This window comes from Gossypium hirsutum, chromosome D13 (assembly GCF_007990345.1).
Source record: "Gossypium hirsutum isolate 1008001.06 chromosome D13, Gossypium_hirsutum_v2.1, whole genome shotgun sequence".
NCBI classification, from domain to species: Eukaryota; Viridiplantae; Streptophyta; class Magnoliopsida; order Malvales; family Malvaceae; genus Gossypium; species Gossypium hirsutum.
This window is the reverse complement of record NC_053449.1, coordinates 46,741,089-46,761,244: the sequence shown is the minus strand read 5'-3', so window position 1 is coordinate 46,761,244 and position 20,156 is coordinate 46,741,089.

Here is a 20,156-nt window from a genome sequence, read left to right as displayed (position 1 = left end):
GACACACTAGGTCGAATGAATCCTCGATCCAACAGTTCTAGGATTTGAGCTTTTAACTCCACCAGTTCCTTGGTGCCATCCTATAAAGGGAGATAGACACTGGAGCTATTCATGGCAGAAGCTTAATTCCAAACTCAACTTCGCAGCTCAGAGGCAACCTAGTGAGCTCATCAGGAAAAATATCGGAAAAATCCTTAACTGTTCTAACATCCACAACAGAAGGACCCTCAGAATTAGATGCACCAATATAAGCTAGAAACGCTTCACGAACCTTGCGAACTAGTTTTTCAGCCCTTAATGCAGAGATCACATTAGACAGAAAATTCTTTTGCTTCCCAATCACAGCCACCTCCTCATCCTCAGTAGTCTTTAATACCATACGCTTAGCAGCACAATCCAAACTTGTACGGTGTTTAACCAACCAATCCTTTCCCAAGATTAGGTCGAATTCACCAAATGGTAGCTCCATCAAATCCGCTAGAAATATAACTCATTGAACCTTTAGGGGACATCTCTGAACAATTTGTCTACCCTTACTAATTGTCCTAGTGGACTTAACATAGTCATCTTATTAACAGTACTCTCACACATGATATCCAAGGTGTTAGACATAGTGCATGCAATTTATGAATGTGTAGACCCTATATCAAATAAAGTAGTGTAAGGTACATTATAAATTAGGAACGTACCACTTATAACATCTGGAGCGTCACCATCCTCTCGGCGACGAGCAGCATAGACCAGTGTTGGCTGCCTCGCCTCATTATTACAAACACCTCTGCCTAATGTTCCACGACCTCGTCCCATACCATTACCACCTCTAACCTGCCCACGGCCTCTCGGTGGCTGCTGACCACCTCTCACTGGCTGAACAAAACCCTGACCTACAGCTTGCATCTGAGTAGGCCTCTGAGGACAATCCTTAACTTGATGCTTCTTAGACCCACATTTGAAACATGCCCCACTCTTCTTCCAACACTCACCCAGATGATGTCTCTCACAATCAGTACAAGGCTGAGGTATTGGAACAGAAACCCCAGCTTGGGCTGGCCCATCAAACCTGGCCTTCTTTTTAGACATTCTAGAAAAACTTGAGGGCTCTGAATCCCTCTTATACCTACCCCTATCTTTCTCACAATTCTGACGCTCAGAGCGCTTCACATCATCGGTGATTTTTTCCTTTTCAACTAGGGCAGCAAAATCTCGCTCCCTCTGCGGAGCTATCAAGACTCGCAACTCATCCTGGAGGTCGTCCTCAAATCGTACAAAACATTCATATTCAGTTGCCACTATCCCACGAACATAGCGACTTAGTCGCAGAAACTCTACCTCATACTCTGCCACAGTTTTATTCCCCTAAATCAAACTTAAAAATTCCTTTCTTCGGGCGTCCACATAACTTGCCTCTACATACTTTTCTTGAAATGATGACTTAAAGAAATCCACGTTAACCGATCGGCCTGAGTACCTTCTCTTACAGTAAGCCACCACTGATAGGCTTCATCTCGCAATAAAGACACTGCACCTTTAAGTTTTTGCTTAGAAGTGTAGTCAAGGTTGTCCATTATTCTCTCTGTGGCTTCCAACCAGTTTTCAGCCACATTAGGGGCTACTCCAGAAATACCCCTGAAGATTTTCATTCCATTCGACCGGTGTAATAGCCCGATTTTTTACCCTAATTGGAATAGTGATTTCGGGACCACAAATCCGAGTCTAAAAAAAATATTTTAGTATTATTTTCTGTGTTTGTGATATTTGAATTTGATTGTGTGAAATTTTCGTAAATTAGTTTGACCATTTGTGTGTTTAATTTGATAAAAGGATTTAATCGCGAAAAATGCAAAAGTGGCTAGTTAATTGTTAAAGTACTTTATTGCTATGGTTTTTATAATGTGGGGTCCTTATGTTGATATTATACCAAATAAATTATGAGTGGACTATTATAGACAAATGTTAGTGGATTTTAAATGAATAAATAAAGGTTAAAATAGTAAATTAGGTATTTATATGTATTAAATAAAATAAAACATGAAAGTGGCCATGCATTTCGCTTTGTTTTGCCGAAAATTGAAGAACAAAGAACACCTTTGGTATTTTAAACATTCGGCAGTTTGGAAGCTAAAATTTGGTATGTATTTTGGTTGGCTTTTGATAATTTTTACGTTTCTAAGATATTTGCTTCGTATACTTTAAAACCCATGTCTTAATTTTGTAAATTGTGGATAATTTTGAAATGTGCCATTGATGAATACTTGAGTTTTATGGTGTTAATAGGTGGAAAGTAAATATATGTTGTTAGATTTTCATGTTATAATTAGTAATTTTTTTATAAAAATGTGTATTAAGGACTAAATTAAGAAAATATTAAATTGAGGGACTAGAATGTGAAATAAATGACATGCAATGACCTATATGAGATTAGGAGTATTCGACCATACTATAGTAAAATTTATTTGGAATATTTTGTGTTGTGTGCAAAAAGGGACTAAATTGTGAAAATTTAAAATGTTAGGGGCAAAATTGTAATTTTTTCATTTTTGTGAATTTAGGCTAAATTTGATGGAATAATGTTTAAATAAGTTTAATTTGAATTTATTTAGATCAAGAATTAAAGAAGTCAAATTTGGATCGGGGAAAGACAAAGTGTTTGATGGAATAATGTTTAAATAAGTTTAATTTGAATTTATTTAGATCAAGAATTAAAGAAGTCAAATTTGGATCAGGGAAAGACAAAGTGGTCGAATAGCCGAATTAACAGTCGACGACATCTGAGGTAAGTCAATAAGCGTTTAAATGTTAAATTAACTACCAATGTATATATATATTTGTTATACATTGAAATGAATTAATCTATAGCTGAATGTATATGTAATTGTTATGCAGAGAAATGAATTAAACTATGGCCGAATATATATATATATATATATATATTTGTTATGCATTGAAATAAATTATTTGAAGTTACATAGGCTATGGCCGAATGTAATATAGTGAATTGTTTATATTCCGAGAACGATTTATTTAGATATGAATTAGGTGAAGAACAATTTTGTAAGTTCGGGCTTTATGCCTAGCAAGCTCTGTGTCGGTGAAATGTATTGGGCTTTATGCCTAGCAGGCTCTGTGCCGGTGAAATGTATTAGGCTTTATGCCTAGCAGGCTCTGTGCCGATGAAATGTATCAGGCTTTATGCCTAGCAGGCTCATGTATCAGGCTTTATGCCTAGCAGGCTCTGTGCCGGTGAAATGTATCAGACTTTGTGTCTAGCAGGCTTTATGCCGGTGTTTTATATAAGGCTCTATGTTTAACAAGTTTTATGTGAGAAATGGTAAAAGAAAATAAATGTGCTAAGAGAGTTAAATGATTCAGGTATGTATTAACCATTTGTTTAATTAGTGATAAGGTAAGTTGATTGTATTAAATTTTTAATAGTTTCAAATGTAATATAAAGTATGAGTTATCTATTTGAGTATATCCATATTTCGGCATAATGATTTATTGAATATTTGACTTTGCTAAATATTTATGTATATTTGGTCATATGATTTGTTTATTTAACTTAATGATTAAATAAGTATCGATATAAATATATCTGTAAATTTTTGCTTATGACTTACTAAGTTTTAATCGCTTACTTTGGGTGTGTTCAATTTATTTTTATGTTTTATAGATTTTGGAGACGAGTTACGAGCTCAGGGATCGTCAGTATAGTCTATCACACTATCGACTCGCCTTTTGGTATTTTGTTAAGTTTGAATCCGATCTTATGGTATATATAGCATAGTTGAAATGTTGATTTGGAATCAATGTATATAGATGAGATTATTAGCCATGCGAAAATGGCTTATCTCTTTTGTTTTGAAATTTTATTAATGCATTAGCTTTTATGGACTAAGATGTAGTATATGTTCATATTATTTTGTGCATGGTTTGTTGGATTTTTGTATGACATATAGTCTGCTATGGTATGATATTTAAAAGGTTATATTTTGATTTATTGTTTTTGGCATATTGTATGTTTGACTTAATCATTTGGATTTAGGATATAATATGTGATATAGGGATATTTGACTTAATTATAAAATAAATCACATGCTAAATGTGAGAGTATTGAATGAGGTTAAGTTGATTATGTATATGTTGGAACTGATAGATATGACTTATATATGAAAAATCAATTGGCTATGTTATGATGATATATGCATAGGTCCATTTGAGGTTAATATTTATGAGTAATTGTACATGTGTATAGAAGTTGTATGTAATATTAAATTTAATCATGTGCTTATTATGTTAGAATTATAATATTTTGGTTATGGCATATTATGTGCACAAAGATTTAAATATTAAATAAATAAAAAAATCTTACTATGTTAAGGAATAATTCTGCTAAGAATTTTAGATAATAAATAGATTAAATTTATTTGTTTAGTTTTAATATGTGTTCAGCTATCGTACATAAATTTAATTAAAATTTTTTATTTAATGAGTTATGTTATGTCCGGTAATACCTAATAACCCTAGATCCGGCGACGGATATGGGTTAGGGGTGTTACAACCGGAGTCGTTCTGAAATCGACCCACGGCCCACAGCACCAGGACTGATCCCTGCGACCGTTTCCAGAATACAAAGCATATCTTTGGATAGCACATCATCCCCAACATTAGGCATGTGGCCTGATGCCGAAGACCCAGCCCTAGCACTTCCTCGGCCTTTACCACGGCCTCTTGTACCGCTTCCGCGAGTACCTCTAGTGCTCATATTGAATAGCGTATAATCTGTTTACGCAGTTTTATGCATTAGAGAGTAATTCCGGTAATTATTAATAGATGTCTTATGAAAAGTAATAATCAGAGTTTGTTTTCGTAATTCGAAAGTCTCCCTACAGTTTCCAGTTTTTCTATAGTCTCAGTTTTCTCTAACTTAAGAGTTTCAGTATAGTCCTACTATTTACAGTAATCTCTCAGTGTATTTAGTTGAAGCAGTCTACAGTATAAAGAAACTTACAGATTCACTGAAGACTCAGTGTGCCACACTTGTAACCCTTCCAAACACTTCAAAAACAGTTTTCCTAATATTCCAAATATTTTCAAAACCCATTCCACAGCCAAGTTTTGTAACTTGGCTCTGATACCAATAAATGTAACACCCCAAATTCGGCCTAGACGTTATGGTCGAATCTGGTGTGCCACATTGAAGTGTCTTTCGAAAAATTAAACTCGTTGGTAAAAATTTGTTTCTAAGTTTAAAATAAACCCCTTTATTATTACTAATTAACAAACCAACCAGTCAAAACGTTTGTCTCGTTATCCATTATTGATTTAATAAGTTGGTCTAAAATCGCAGAAGCTTATTAAATTCTAATTGTTTAAAGCTCGTGTCTTTGAAAATAGTAATTATTTAAAAAAAAACTTATCTTCTTCTAAACTAGCAGCTTAAAATATGTAAGCAAAAACCCAATTAAATTTTTAAACCAACTTAAAGGCCTTATTAGAAAACCAAAACCCAACTTATGATTAAATTTAAAATAAAAGCAATTGTGAACAGCAGTAATTGTGTGGCCACCTCCGAGTCCCTCGCTGCACCGAATCGCCTAAGGCTGAGGATTTCCTGCACAGTTAAAAGAGAGGGTAAGTTTACGAAACTTAGTATGTAATCTCCTATCAGCCAATCAATATACGACATGCAGTAATAGTCTGGGCCTGAGCCTTAAGCAGTAACAGTCTGGGCCTTAGCCTTAAGCAGTAACAGTGTAAAATGAGCCTTAGCCCATTTCAGTAATAGTGTGGGCCTTAGCCCAATACAGAAACAGTACAGTGAAGTAATGTAACCCAACCCAATCTAGCCAACACACCACTCCGTACCACCAACACACCATGTGGGGATAAAATCGACCCACCCAGCCAACACACCTATGTCGCAGCAGAGCTGCTAGTAATAGAACCGCAGCGAAGCTGCCAGTAACAGTATATGTGGCAAAGCCACCAATACAGTATACTTCCCCTATATCAGAATCCCAACCTCATGCAGTATGTCATGTCATAAATCATACGTGTATGCAGTATGTCATACACAGTAACAGTCATATATATAAAGCAAGTCGGTCACACACACATTTCAACTCTTATGGGTATAACAGTCATTTTACCTTATGGGGGTATTTCGATCATTTTACCCTTCGGGGGTATTTCAGTCATTTTATCCTTCGAAGGTATTTCGGTTATTTTACCCTTCGAGGGTATTTCTGTCATTTGCCTATGAATCACAAGTTTGACTTGCCACTCGAGCGATCGCACGCCCGTGTGGCCTCAAACACCGTGTTTACGATTTTTTGACTTTTCGCCGATCTACGGTTGTAATGGGTGATTACACACCTGTTTTGTGAAAATGCACAAAGATCCACGAACACCCAAAATTTGCATTCAAACACGTTTTCCATTAGTCGCTAAACAAAAAGGGGGTAATCTCCTTCTTTTGCAACCTTAACCAGAATTGAACTAATACTTGCCTTGACTGAAAAAAGTGGCTTAGCCCACTTATACCACCGACGAAGGTTGACAAAAATCTTCTTAACATATATCTGCATCACAACGGACTCTATTAAACCATATCGCATAATCATGTGATTTAAACCCACATATGGTAACTTACAGACTCAAAGAAAAAACTCAGCCTTCACATAAGAATACTAAACTACATACTTACCTATGTTCGCGTGACGAGAGGAAGGTTTCGGCGACTTAAAAATACTTGAATATTCATTCCTTCCTTGAGGAACTCGAATTGTCAGAGAATGGAATGGCAACAATCGGCTGAACCACAATCAATAAGGGAAAAAGAAATAGCTCTCGATCACAAAGTTAACTAATAGAAGATAGAAATCAAATACAGAGTGAGAAAGACATTCGGCCAAAGAAAAAGAAGAGAAGAGAAAAGTGATTCGGCTTGTCAGAGAAGAGAAGAGGGAAAAGAAAAGGGATTCGGCAAAGATGAAATTCGGCCACAACAAACAAAAAAGGAAAGAAAAAGAAAAGTAAAGAGACAAAAACAAAATAAATGAGCAAACCCGAGAGTAACTCCCAGAACTTGGCAAACTTCGGCACCAAAACTAAAATGTGAAACCCGAAACTCACAGAAATCGAAGCAGACTGAGAGGAAAACTCCAAAAAAACCAAAATCGAAAACCTTATGTGAACAATGATCAAATTCGGCACAAATATCCTCCCCCAGTCGAATTCTCAATTCTTAACTTACCCTAAACGGTACAACACTCCTCACAAAACAACTCCTCGATTTTCTCCTAAAATCTCTCATCTTATCCCTCCTTGATTCACTCCACCCAATCACAATCCCACTATTCTGTCCATGATTCTCTCCTCCATTCAAATTCCACAGCATTTCGGTCAAACTTTACCACTTCACAGCACAGGTGATAAAAATAAACACTCCATAGTGCAGCACAGAACTCGAACTTCAGACCTTAAGAGTACTCCACACACCACCTACCACTAGACCAACAAGCTCTTTTTATCATAAAACAAGCACTAATATTTATAAAGCCTATATATCAGCGTCCAGATTCATTTAAGGGAAAAACTAAAAATTTTGCAAAAGTCAAGACTTAAACCCAGGCTTCTCTAACACTCGCATACACACCCAAATTACTTAACCATTAAAGCAAACAAGCAATTTATGTCAAAACATGCAAAAATTAAAGACTTGAATTTTGGGGCGTTACACGTTCTTTTCAAGGTTTGCCTCTTTTATTACATAATTTATAGCTTTTTTATTTCTTTTTCTTCTTTTTATTTTCACACTTTAGATCGATCTTTATTCACTAATTCTTAAAATCATTTCACTACCTTTTTATGCACTCTAAAGTACTTACGCTATTTTTCATGGTCAATTCTATTCTTATCTTCTATAATCTATTTTGAATTTTTTATATTCAATTTATCCTCTTATTAATACCCATTACAGACTATTTCTTGGTTTTCTCAACAATTCTGAACAATCTTTTATTTCATGTCTTTTAGAGCCATACTTAAAGCATCTTTCAGAAAATATCCAATATTCACCTTAATGAGATTTTCTTTTTCGCATTTATCATAAGGGCGAATAGTTATTTTCCTTAAACCTTTAATACTTTCCTTAGAGATAACCTAAGACCCTATTTTATCTTGTTCTTTATGTCCGTATACGAGTACAAATTCTCAAACTTCTTTACTTTTCTTATTTGATCATGATAAAATTGAACTTATCATCACTCTTTTACCTAATTCTTTTCTCTTTTCTTCTTTTAGTACTTTTTCAAGAAAGTCTCCAATTCATCTTCTCACTAGGATTTATATCTTAAAAATATACCATTGATAATTTTCACATTTTTTAACAAAAATACTATGCTTCTTAACTATAACTTATCTCTATTAATACATTATAATATCATATACCATCAGTCTTTTAGACTTATTATATTCTCTTCATTCAAAAACCTTTATTTTCTCTTATTCTCTTATTAATATTGATTATTAACTTAACTAAGGTATTTATTTCTTTCTATACTTCATTCTTAAAAAATACTCATTTTCTGCTCTTCATAATTGGAAAATATTACTAATCTATTCCACTTCTCATATTTCTATTGTCTCTTCCATTTCCAAAATACTAACCTTATATTAATATACCAAACTTTTCATTCAAAAACTCTGACTTTCTAAGTTCTCATTCTGTACATGTACAACTATGTATATATACTCATTTTCCTTCACATTCACTAGTCCTTGACTTTTACTTTGTCTTTACTTTTAACCACTTAAATCCATTTCTGCGTCTTTTTCCATCTCTGATTCTGTATCTTCCCTCGGAAAATTCTCTATATTAAGTTCCAAATTCTCTTCAAGTTCATCTTCTACAATCCAATTTGGAAATTCGTCAGATCTTCTTCCTCTTCTATCTTTATAACGGGTATTGAATCTATAAATTCTCTTGGTAATTTCCTAACAACTAATTTTTCCATCCATGGCATGTCAAAGACATTTTGCTTCCCAATCAACTTTCGTGAACCTACACTTTGTCTCACTATTTTCCTTGCTCCATCAAAGATTATAAACTTCACGTAGTATATAACTATATTCCAATAAGTTCGTGGTATCAATGTCTTCCAAAGTTGATCTAAAATCATTTGATGCTCTCGTTCTATTAATGTCCCTCTAAGGGTCAAGTCTTGCACTTTATTCTTTCTAATCAGTTCATGACCCTTCCATACACTTCTTGCATCTTTCGATTTACAGTAATAAAGTGTTGAACAATGTCTTCTTCTGGTTTCATTCTATAATCTTGCACTTCTCTCATCGTCCTATCAACATTCTCTTCTGCACTGAAGTTGTTATCTTATCAGGCAATATCAGATTTATTGCCATTTCTTCCAATATCTATGATAGAAAATAAGTTTTTATCAAATTTCAGTATTTATCTATTTCCCTCTTAAGTCATTGCTAACTAATTCAAAATCATTTCCTTATCAGTAACAATTCAGATTTTCAAACTTATCAATACTTCTAATATTGATATCACATCTCATCACATCGATATATCTTATATGGCATGTCCTAGACTCGTTATTTACCTAGAAATCAGAAAACCAAAGCTCTGATACCACTAAATGTAACACCCCTATACCATGTTCAATCCAAGGAACCTGATATAGGAATATTACATTTGGTGTGAAAGTGATTTTGGCTAATCACTAATATATTTGAACATTTAAAAAAAATTAAGTTTTCATAAATTATATTTTTGTCCCTACTATTTGGAATACACTTGATCTTCCTAAGTACATGTCTTTCTATTCAAAATTTTGAAACATGCCCTCTTGGCACTTGGAGATGTGATGAGATGGATGCTCACAACCTCAATTACAACTCTTCAAAATTATTGTACCTAATCGGCGCACGAAAAACAAAACCGTATGCTGAGTAAAACTCAGTGGCATTTTTATAATCTGAATATTTAAAGACATGATAATATAATAAGCACAAATAAATTATAAGGACATATTAATGTCTAGTTTCATGACTATCATTTTTTTATTAAACAATATTCTATTTGCACAATTGCTATATAAATGGTTATTCACATATCAAACCATACTTATTCGTACAATGGCATTAGTCATGCAATACTCAATTCATGAATACATCATTATATACCATACTCAATTTTCATCACTTGCTATATAATAGCTTTCCATAATTTGTTCACATATCATTTAAACAATGGCACTATCCATTCCATATTCAATTCATGAGTATTTAACGCATACATTCCATGTATTTACAACATATTTCACATTCTATTTTCAATTCACTATATCAATTTCATTTCTCCTACCATGCCATTTAAATATCAATTATAAAACTTTATTATATGTTTACCCCTATTAACATGACTCGGACTCGGACGGATACACGGATCCAACCAAAACACACCAGTTTTTCACCCAGTGCCTCATCGGGTAATTCGAAGTAATAATTTGACACCTAGTGTCTCATCGGCTAAACCGAAGTAAATTGGCACCTAGTGCCTCATCAAATTAATTCGAAGTAATAAATTGACACCCAATGTCTCATCGACTCAAAGTCGAAGAAATCCCTGAACTCTTCCAATCCTATGGCATGCCATCTATATCCGACTCAGCCCGATACAGTTAATAGGGTTCCAATTCACTTTTCAAATACAACCAATATTCATTTCAATTCAAATAATAAATATATTCAATATATATATACCAATTCAATCAATATAAATTCAATAAATTCATCACATATTAAATCAATCTATTTTAATTGCAAAACGCAATAATTCTCACCTCAACACTTACCATATACATTAAATTTAAAATACAACAATTAATAACTAGTTTCAGATTATAGAAATACAAACCAGAAATTTCGAGCTATTCGTCGTCGACTTTATCTTTTCCCTTTTTAGTCGATGATTTCGGTACGACATTAGCTACGGAATTAAAACAATTAAAATTCATCAATACAACACAACACAATTCAATTTCATATTTAATATTTCAATTTTTACTCAAATATTGCCTAAATTTCAATTTAGTCCCTAAACCGAGACTAACTTGTATTCTTCACATTTAGTTCTTTATTTTCATGCAAATTCCACTTTAGACTAAATCCAACTCCCTATTTTCACATAAATCCCTAAATTTTGAAATTTTCACAATTTAGCCCCTATTACTCAAAACTTATAATTTATTCCACAATTTAATCCCTTTCTCAATTCTAACTTAAAAATCAATTAATTTAATCTCTAAGACTCAAATTATTCAACATAGACAACATCTAAAAATCCAATAATTTCTAAAATTTCAACATAGGTTAAGTAGTATTTAATACTAGGATTTCAAAAATATAAAAATTACAAGAAAATGGACTAAATTGACTAACCAATTGAGCTTTTCTCTAACTTTTCTCCTTAAAATCCTAACTTTTCTCCTTCTCTTTTTATTTCTTTCTTTTCCCCCTATTTCGTTCTATTCTCTGTTTCTTTTTCAATTCCTTTTTTCTTTTCTTTTCTTTGTTTTGTTTTAATTATTATAATAATAATATAATAATATATATTTACTTAATTATTAAGCAATACATATTTTATTATTAAATACATATGTTTATTATTATTACACATTTATTTACCAACACCACCCACTTGTCAATTTATGGCTTTTGCTTATTTAGTCCTTTCAATTTTCCTCTAATCTATAATTCAACTTTCTCCCTATATGCAATCTAGTCCTTACACCTAATTACTCTTAATTTAAACAAATTCACCTAATCAAAACCTAATTAACCACACAACTAACTTTGTAAATATTTTTAATAAATATTTACCAATCCCTTTTACGAAAACGGAGACCCGAAAGTATACTTTCCAATACCCGTGACTATCGAGTCGTTACATTCCTTTCCTTTGGTCCTTGAGGACTCGACCACTTCTTTCACTCTTATTGAAAATCCAACAATGAAACAAAGTTACGAAAACACATTCAAGCATTAAAAACACCTAAAACTACCAATGAGATGCAATACAATTAGAGGTGATCATGGGCCGAGTCGGACCTTAACAGAAATTTAGGTCTGTTTTCTAGGCCCCTAGGCCTTGCTCAGCCCGAAAAATGGGCATAAAATTTTTCCCAAGCTTGACCCAAATAAAAATGCTAGAACCCAAGCACGACCCGGTCTGCCCGTATTAATTTATTTATAATATTATTTTTATATAAAAATAAATTTAAAAAATATGATACATCAAATACATTAAAATATTAAAAACATTAAAATAAATATTTCCTAACAAATTGAAAATAAATTAAAAGAAGTATTTATACTTAAATAACACTAAAACAGGTAACAAGAAAATGCCTCTAAAATAATAGCAAAATTAACAATAAAATAATAATTACACAATATCCAAACAACAACAAAATAGAAAAATATAATAGCAAAATAACAAAAAAACACAGCAACAAAACAATAGAAATAGCAGCAAAATAATGGAAACAATAGCAAAAAACAGCAACAATTTTTGTTTTTTTGCAAATTTGAGTCGGGCTTGGGCCAAAAAAGCTTACCCGAGGCCCGACCCATTTAGAAAATGAGCCCCAGTTTTTGCCCAAACTCATTTTTTGGGCCTATATTTTTGCTCAAACCCTCCCACTTTCGGACAGACCTTAAAGCCGGGTCGGGTGAGCCGACCTATGATCAGGTCTAAATATGATATAGCGGGACACTTCCTCTTTTTTGATTGAAACTCTTAAGAAACTCTATCTAACTTAAAACAACTTGAAATCTAACTTTATAATCATTATTTCAAGATTAACTAGTAAAAGTAACTCAAATACTCTCTCTTTTAACACCTTGAACACTCAACAATGACATCTTAAGAAAAGTTTTACAAAACTTCACTCAAGCTTAGATTCTCAGCTATCCTATTCTATTCTAAACTCATTTCAAACCAAAATTAAGTTAGAAAAAAACAAGCCTTTTCTCACTAACTTGAAAATTGAGAGATAAAATAAAAAAAAATTAATTATCAATTTTCAATGGTTTAAAATCATAAACCAAGGTTAGAAAACATTTTACCTTGCTGAAAAGATAATGATTGAATCAACTTCCTCTACCCCTTTTCCCAAGCTAACATGAAATGCCAAGAAAAAGAAAATGTTTCAAGATCTTGATGAAATGTTATTGTTTAATGAAAAACAACCTACCTTTAGTTTTGAATCAATGGATAGCAAAGATTGAAATTAAGAATATAAGAAAGTTGAGAGAGTTTGTGTCAGAATTCTGGAGTGTTTTTGAAAAAGAGTTTGTGAAAACGAGAATGGAAAAACCGTTCCCTCCTAACTCACTCTTAAGATGGGATAATTTCTATTAAGGGCTTGGGATATTTACAACATAAGGATCTCTACTATGCTAAATCATATTTTTTAATATTCACACATTGATCCCACTAATTTCGCTAACCTTATAATTTAATTCATAAGCCTTAATTACTAGACTCTCTAAATAAACCCCTTAATAATTTCAATTAATGTATACTTACTAATGAATGACACCCTATTCAAATATCGTACCCATTCCCGAAAACCTCTCAATTTTACATCCCGGAATGGTTCGATTTAAAAAATACGACCCAAAACCGAAGAAATTGGGTTGTTACATAACTAATTTATAATACACGGTAAAATAACTTAGGAATAAAATAATAGTAAATTATATAAAACATAATAAATAAGTAATAATAGAAAATAATTAGTAAATTTTGTAATATTAACAATTTAAATAATTTATTATTTAAGTCAAAGAAATATAATTTTTTATAAATATCATCTTATATAATACCTAATTCAAAATTATATTTATATTAAAAGATAATAATTTTAATAATTAGCTTACAGTTAAATTGTCAATTACATCTATAATATATATAAAGTATGAGTTTGGAAAAACTTTTAAACTAACGAGAATACCTCTATTTAAGAAATTAAAATAAAGAAAATTGAACAATTAAGCTTAGTATCTTGTATTATCTATGTTTCTCATATTTTTTAAATCTACAAAATCAATAATATAATATAAAAATAATTATAACTATAGTATTGTTTCTATTATAAAATTATGTTCATAATAAATTATAAATTAAGATCAATTTATTTTATCTAATTACTTAATATTTTACTATCGGTTTCTTTTCAATTTTTTTAATTTTCATTACTTAAAAAATATTATTTTACTCTCTCAATTATTTTTCAACATTAATAAAATTTTATTATAAATTAGATCTATTCTCATTTAAGTAGAAAATATATGTTTTAAAGTTATAAAAATATATTATTTAATAAAGTTAAAAAATAAACACATAAAATCACGTGCAATGCATATAACATGAGAACTAGTAGTTTTAAAATACATCAAATTAACTAATAAAATATTATTCATATTTTAAATAATTCAAGTGTAATTGAAAATAAAAAATTAAAATAGACAATATTAGATATTTGTTTCGCAATAGGAATGGTTAGTCGGTATCAAGCGAATCCAGGTCTCAGGCATTGGCAAGCTGTAAAGCATATAATAAGGTATCTCAAAAGTAACTAGGGATTTTATGCTTGTGTATTTTGGGGAGAACCTTACTCTTGTTGGATACATAGACTCAAACTTCCAAACCTGTAAAGATTCGAGGAAATCGACTTTGGAAAATATATTCGTTCTAGGCCGTGGAGTCATTGTATGAAGAAGTGTAAAACAAACTTGCATTGCTAACTCTAATATGGAGGCCGAGTATGTAGCTGCTTCTGAGGCAAGGAAAGAAGCAGTATGGCTTCGAAATTTCTTAACCGATCTTGAAGTTATTCTTGGTATGGAAAAAGCTATAACACTGTATTATGATAACAGTGTTGCAATAGCTGATACCAAGGAAATAATAAGTCACAAGAGGACGAAACACACTGATCGGAAGTATCACTTAATACAAGAGGCAATAGCAGAAGGAATTGTATATGTGATGAAAGTAGCTTCTGAAGATAACCTTACAGATCCATTTACTAAGACTCTTGTAACTAGGAGTTTTAACAAACACATCGGGGATATGGGAACGTGAAACATGACACATTTACTTCACTAGGTCAAGTGGGAGATTGTTGGGAAATGTGTTTATATTGTAGTAAACATGTAACTATTTTCTATTTATTTGAACGGCGAATAAATAAATAAAGTTAATTTCACATTTCACTATTTTGTATTTTGTATTTTTCGTCTTTCATATTTTGCATGCATAGCAAAATTGTGACAAGCAAATATTAGCTCATTGATTGTGTAAGTTCAAACTGAAGATAAGTTGCATTGTAAGAACGTTTACATTGCGAGAAAGAAAACTTACTTCAGTAGATAATATAAATAAATTCATAATCTCATAAAAGAATCAAAGTGAGCATTTGATTCAAATACTAAGAAGGATTATTATGTTGTCTACAATTCTAATTTGGGAGATGGCTAGTATTGGCTACCAGAGCAGTTGACTCCACGTGTAGAGACATAGATGTATTCATTGGTAGAATGATACATTGGACTGGACTCAAGATGAATTAATTTTGAATCTTTTTGTAAATTAGTTCACTTGTGACGTTCATGGTTTGATTTAACTAAATGCTGAGTTAGTAACTGACCATGCGTATGCAACTCATGTGTTTTGATATAAGTGGAGGATTATGCTTTAAGGATTATCGAGCCCATAGCCGATATGTTGGGTACATGACTTGTGTATGAAATGGGTTTACTAGAAACAGTGGAATTCATAGCTCAATTAAAAAGTTAATGATATCCTCTCATTGGCATTGTGTGGATTGATAAATATGGAACATGGCCACGGGTTGCTTGTTGTCAAACGAGCAATTTATCACAGTGATTTGTTGACAGTGATCATATTAATCATCAAGAAGACACAATGGTGACAATGAGATGAAATAGGATTGTATTGAGTGAAAGGATTTAACTCAAAGGAATCAATTATATCATATAAGGGTAACACACACATGACAAGGTCATTGAACAAAGCAGTTGGATGAATTGCATTTGTAAAGAGTATACAATATGGAGTTTTCAATCATGGTACTTCTTGTGGATTGACTCAATGATTAAGTAATTGTGAATTATTGAAATGATGCTTCCAGACATAATTGCAATTACTAGAGTCTAATTGTATATGTCCAATTGATCTCTCCGCTAGCTTAACAAAAGCTCGATCGGACTGCATTTGAATTAGAAGAAAATTCTACGACTTTTGAAATAATTTAATTGAGTCAATTTATTCAATGTGGAATTAAATTAAGTGGTCATGATAATTGTTCAACTAGAGAATATTATTAAAGAATTTTCTTAAAATATTAATTTGGAAAATCTAATTGATTTTTGGGAAAATTAATTTTGATCAAGTAAAATTAAATTAATCAAATTAATTAAAATTAATATGATATTTTTAGAAATTAATTTTCAAGTCATACAATTGGCACAATCTGTAATTAAACTTGAAAATTGGACCTGAGATCGTAAATTGGGACCGGGAGCCCAAAACCAAGACCAAGACCCTAAAACTGGTTGAATAGATCTCGATACATGAAATCGGGCTGACAGTCCAACCGGTGCCTAGACCAAATCAGTTAGGTTATCATTGACCTAAACCGAACTGGCTCGGGGTGCCGTAAGGGTGTCGCACCTGCATCACTAAACATAGAGGTACCGGCGACTGCGATGGCGGCATTCCGGTGACTGACGGTGGTTGGTCTTCGATAGTTGAGTAGTAGAAGAGTTACACTCTTACTGATCTACTGAGGCTCTACTAGAGAATTTGGTTTCAGATTAACTATTCCAAAAATAATAATATTTTAATAGTTCAATAGTAAATACTTATCTTAATAGTATTTTATTAATTTAATATTAAAGTGATTATCTTAATATTAAATTTAATTTAAGTTTTATATTGTAGATAGTCATTCTATTATTTTAATAAGATTTAATATTAAATTTAATATAATATTTATTTATCTTGATAAATATTATATTAATTTAATATTAAAGTGATTAAGTTTAAGCATAGTTGAACTCTTTAAACTCTTCCTATATAACGAGAGTCTTTGGTCATTATTTTACACATACTTGAATTCAAGAAAAAGTTGTAGAGAGAAAATTCTCTGAAGAGATTATTTCAAAAAATTTCTAGAGATATTTTTCTAATTTATAACTTGACCCAAAATTTTAGAGAAATTGAGAAATTACCCCACTGGTAATTTTTGTGAAAAATTTTCTGATTCGAAGCGAGCCCACACTCGGCAGACGTGAGCTTGAGGATAGTGGAGAAGACTACTCGGTTGAAGCGCTTATCCTAGACGAATCGAAAAGGTACAATTTTGATTGTATCACAACCAAGATCTTGTTTTGGAATATTTTTTTGAAATCTGGTTTTTCCCCCAAGTTTATTTTTTGCTGCGTTTTCCATACCTGTTTTTTCCAACAGTCTGGACACACGATCATGTCCTAGCCTGTGTGTTCGCCTATGTAGGTATTCAAAAATAGGCCACATGGTCTTATCGCAGCCCGTGTGCCAAACCATGTGTGCATTCAATGTTGGGTCACACGGCCGTGTGCCAAACCGTGTTACATATTGACTTGAGACACACGGCTGTGTCGTAGGCCGTGTCTCAAACCGTGTGAAACCTGCACCTAAAACAATAATGGCACACGACCGTGTGGGGTGGCCGTGTGTAGCATATGGCTGTGTCCGTGTACTCCATTTTTAACCCCTAAAACAAGTCAACTCAATCACCATTTCTTGCACATTAAGACATACCATAATTAGCATATTTCATATGGTTCAAAACACATACAAAACACCAAATACATGCCAAATATTCATCCATCCTATGCCTTAAAAATATGCCATTAAAAGGCACCTCAATTCATACACCAAATCAACTAATTCAAGACTACATATCATACCTTAAACATACATCATAATCATCCACACATTATTGAACTATCTCATTCACGTATCAACAGGGCATAAGCTATATTTTTACAGTGCATTTAAAAGTGACCAAAAGACAAGTTTTTTTATCTATGCATTTTGTAATATCTCATTTTTTAGTGGTGTCGAAAATAGTTGTTTTGGGACCCCAAATCCGATATGTGAAGTCATATTTTATTATTTAATTTATTTTTATTAAGTTACATTAGGGTCATATTAAATCTTGGTAAGGAAATTTTAATGTTTAGTTAGTTAATTGAATAAAATGACTAAATTGTGAAAGACACAAAACTTAGTAATTATTGAATTGCATTGACTTGATATTTTAATTATTTAATGGAAGAGGGCTTATGAAATAATTAAGCCATGAGGTTAATAGGTGGACGGTTATGGGCTTATTAATTGTTAAAATTGTAAGTTTAGAACTAAGGACAAAATTGTAATTATAAAATAAAACTAAAAGAAATAAAATACAAATGATGAATCATCATCTTTCTCTAGTAGCAACCGAAATTGGGGGGATAAAACACCATTTTTCTCAAGCTAGAGGTTCAGCCATAGCTATTGGGTTGCACGTAAGCTCATTTTAAATCCATTTCTAGTAATTTTTATGTTTTTAAAATCGTTGTAACTAAGTCCAACTAACCCATAGCTTCGTTTTTGAAACTAGCAAGAATTTTGAAAAGTACCATTGAAGAATTCTTATTGTTTATGATGTTAAATAGAGGATTTGAGGTCCTAGTTGTTAATTAGAAGTAGTTTATTAAGTAATCTTGTTAGTTTTTGAATTAAGGATTTATTTGTTGGAATGTTAACATTTACATAGTAATCTTGTGAATTTTGAATAATTATAGACTGTACTAATACAGAAAATTTTTTGGCTAGCTTGGGTATCTGGCAAATTTTGCTAAATTTGGGAGATTTTAAGTAAGGGACTAAATTGTGAAAAATGTAAAAGTTTAAGGAAAATCTATAATTAATGAAAATTTAAGGGTATTATGCATTAAATTGAGTGTGAAATGTGTGTGAATTTAATAGAATGTATTTAATTACTATATAGATCAAGACACAAGTCATAAAGACAACAACCGAGGAAAGGGAAAATTTGCGGAGTAGTCCTTGCGTTTGAATTGGGAGTGGATCGTAGGTAAGATTATAGTGTTTTGTTTTAGATTTGTAATTTATTTGTGTTTTAGATTACTAATTTCTAGTTAATTTATTTATATACAAAATGTGAAGTTATTTTGGTTATTCATATAACCATGTGCATTGCATTTCTTTATGCTTGCACATCTGTGCCTCTGTTTGCACATCTGTGCCTCTATTTTGCATCTATGGTGCCCCTGAAAATGAACTAATTACTGAGCATGTGAATCGATTACTAGTGATTTAGACTAAATGTTATAGAGTCCTACGGAGTAGTTATATACGTGTATGTAAGGTTTATTTATAGATTCTTACATGGAATAGGTATAATCCTATTATGATAAATTTCCAGAGAAGATGTCCATTTTGATTTGGTGTATTATGAAAATAAACATATCATGTATTTAAAGATTAAGATGAACGTGTTATAACTTTAAATTGTTTATTTTAATTAAGTTAAGTTAAGTAGATGATATATTATGATCTTACTAAGCTATTTAAGCTTATTTGTTTTTCTCATGCTATTTTGTAGTTATCAGTTGCGAACTGTTTGGATGGATTGATCGAAAAGCTCACACTATCCAGTTAATTTTTGGTAGCTTTTGTTTCTCTTTTTGGGTTGTAGCATGTGTATATAGGTTTTGTTTGTAAGTTGTTAATGGTAATGGTAATGGATGACTAAGAAGACTTGTTAGCTTCTTTTGAGTATGTTTTGTAATGTTGGAATATGCAATCTTATGTATAAATGGAAATCTTTATGTTTATTTGGTAAACCTTTTAGCATGTTCAAAATGTAGTAGTAGTAGTAGTAGTAATAATAATAATAATAATAATAATAATAATAATAATAATAATAATAATAATAATAATAATAATAATATGGTTAGTTTTGGGAGCTTAAATTGGAAATTGATAT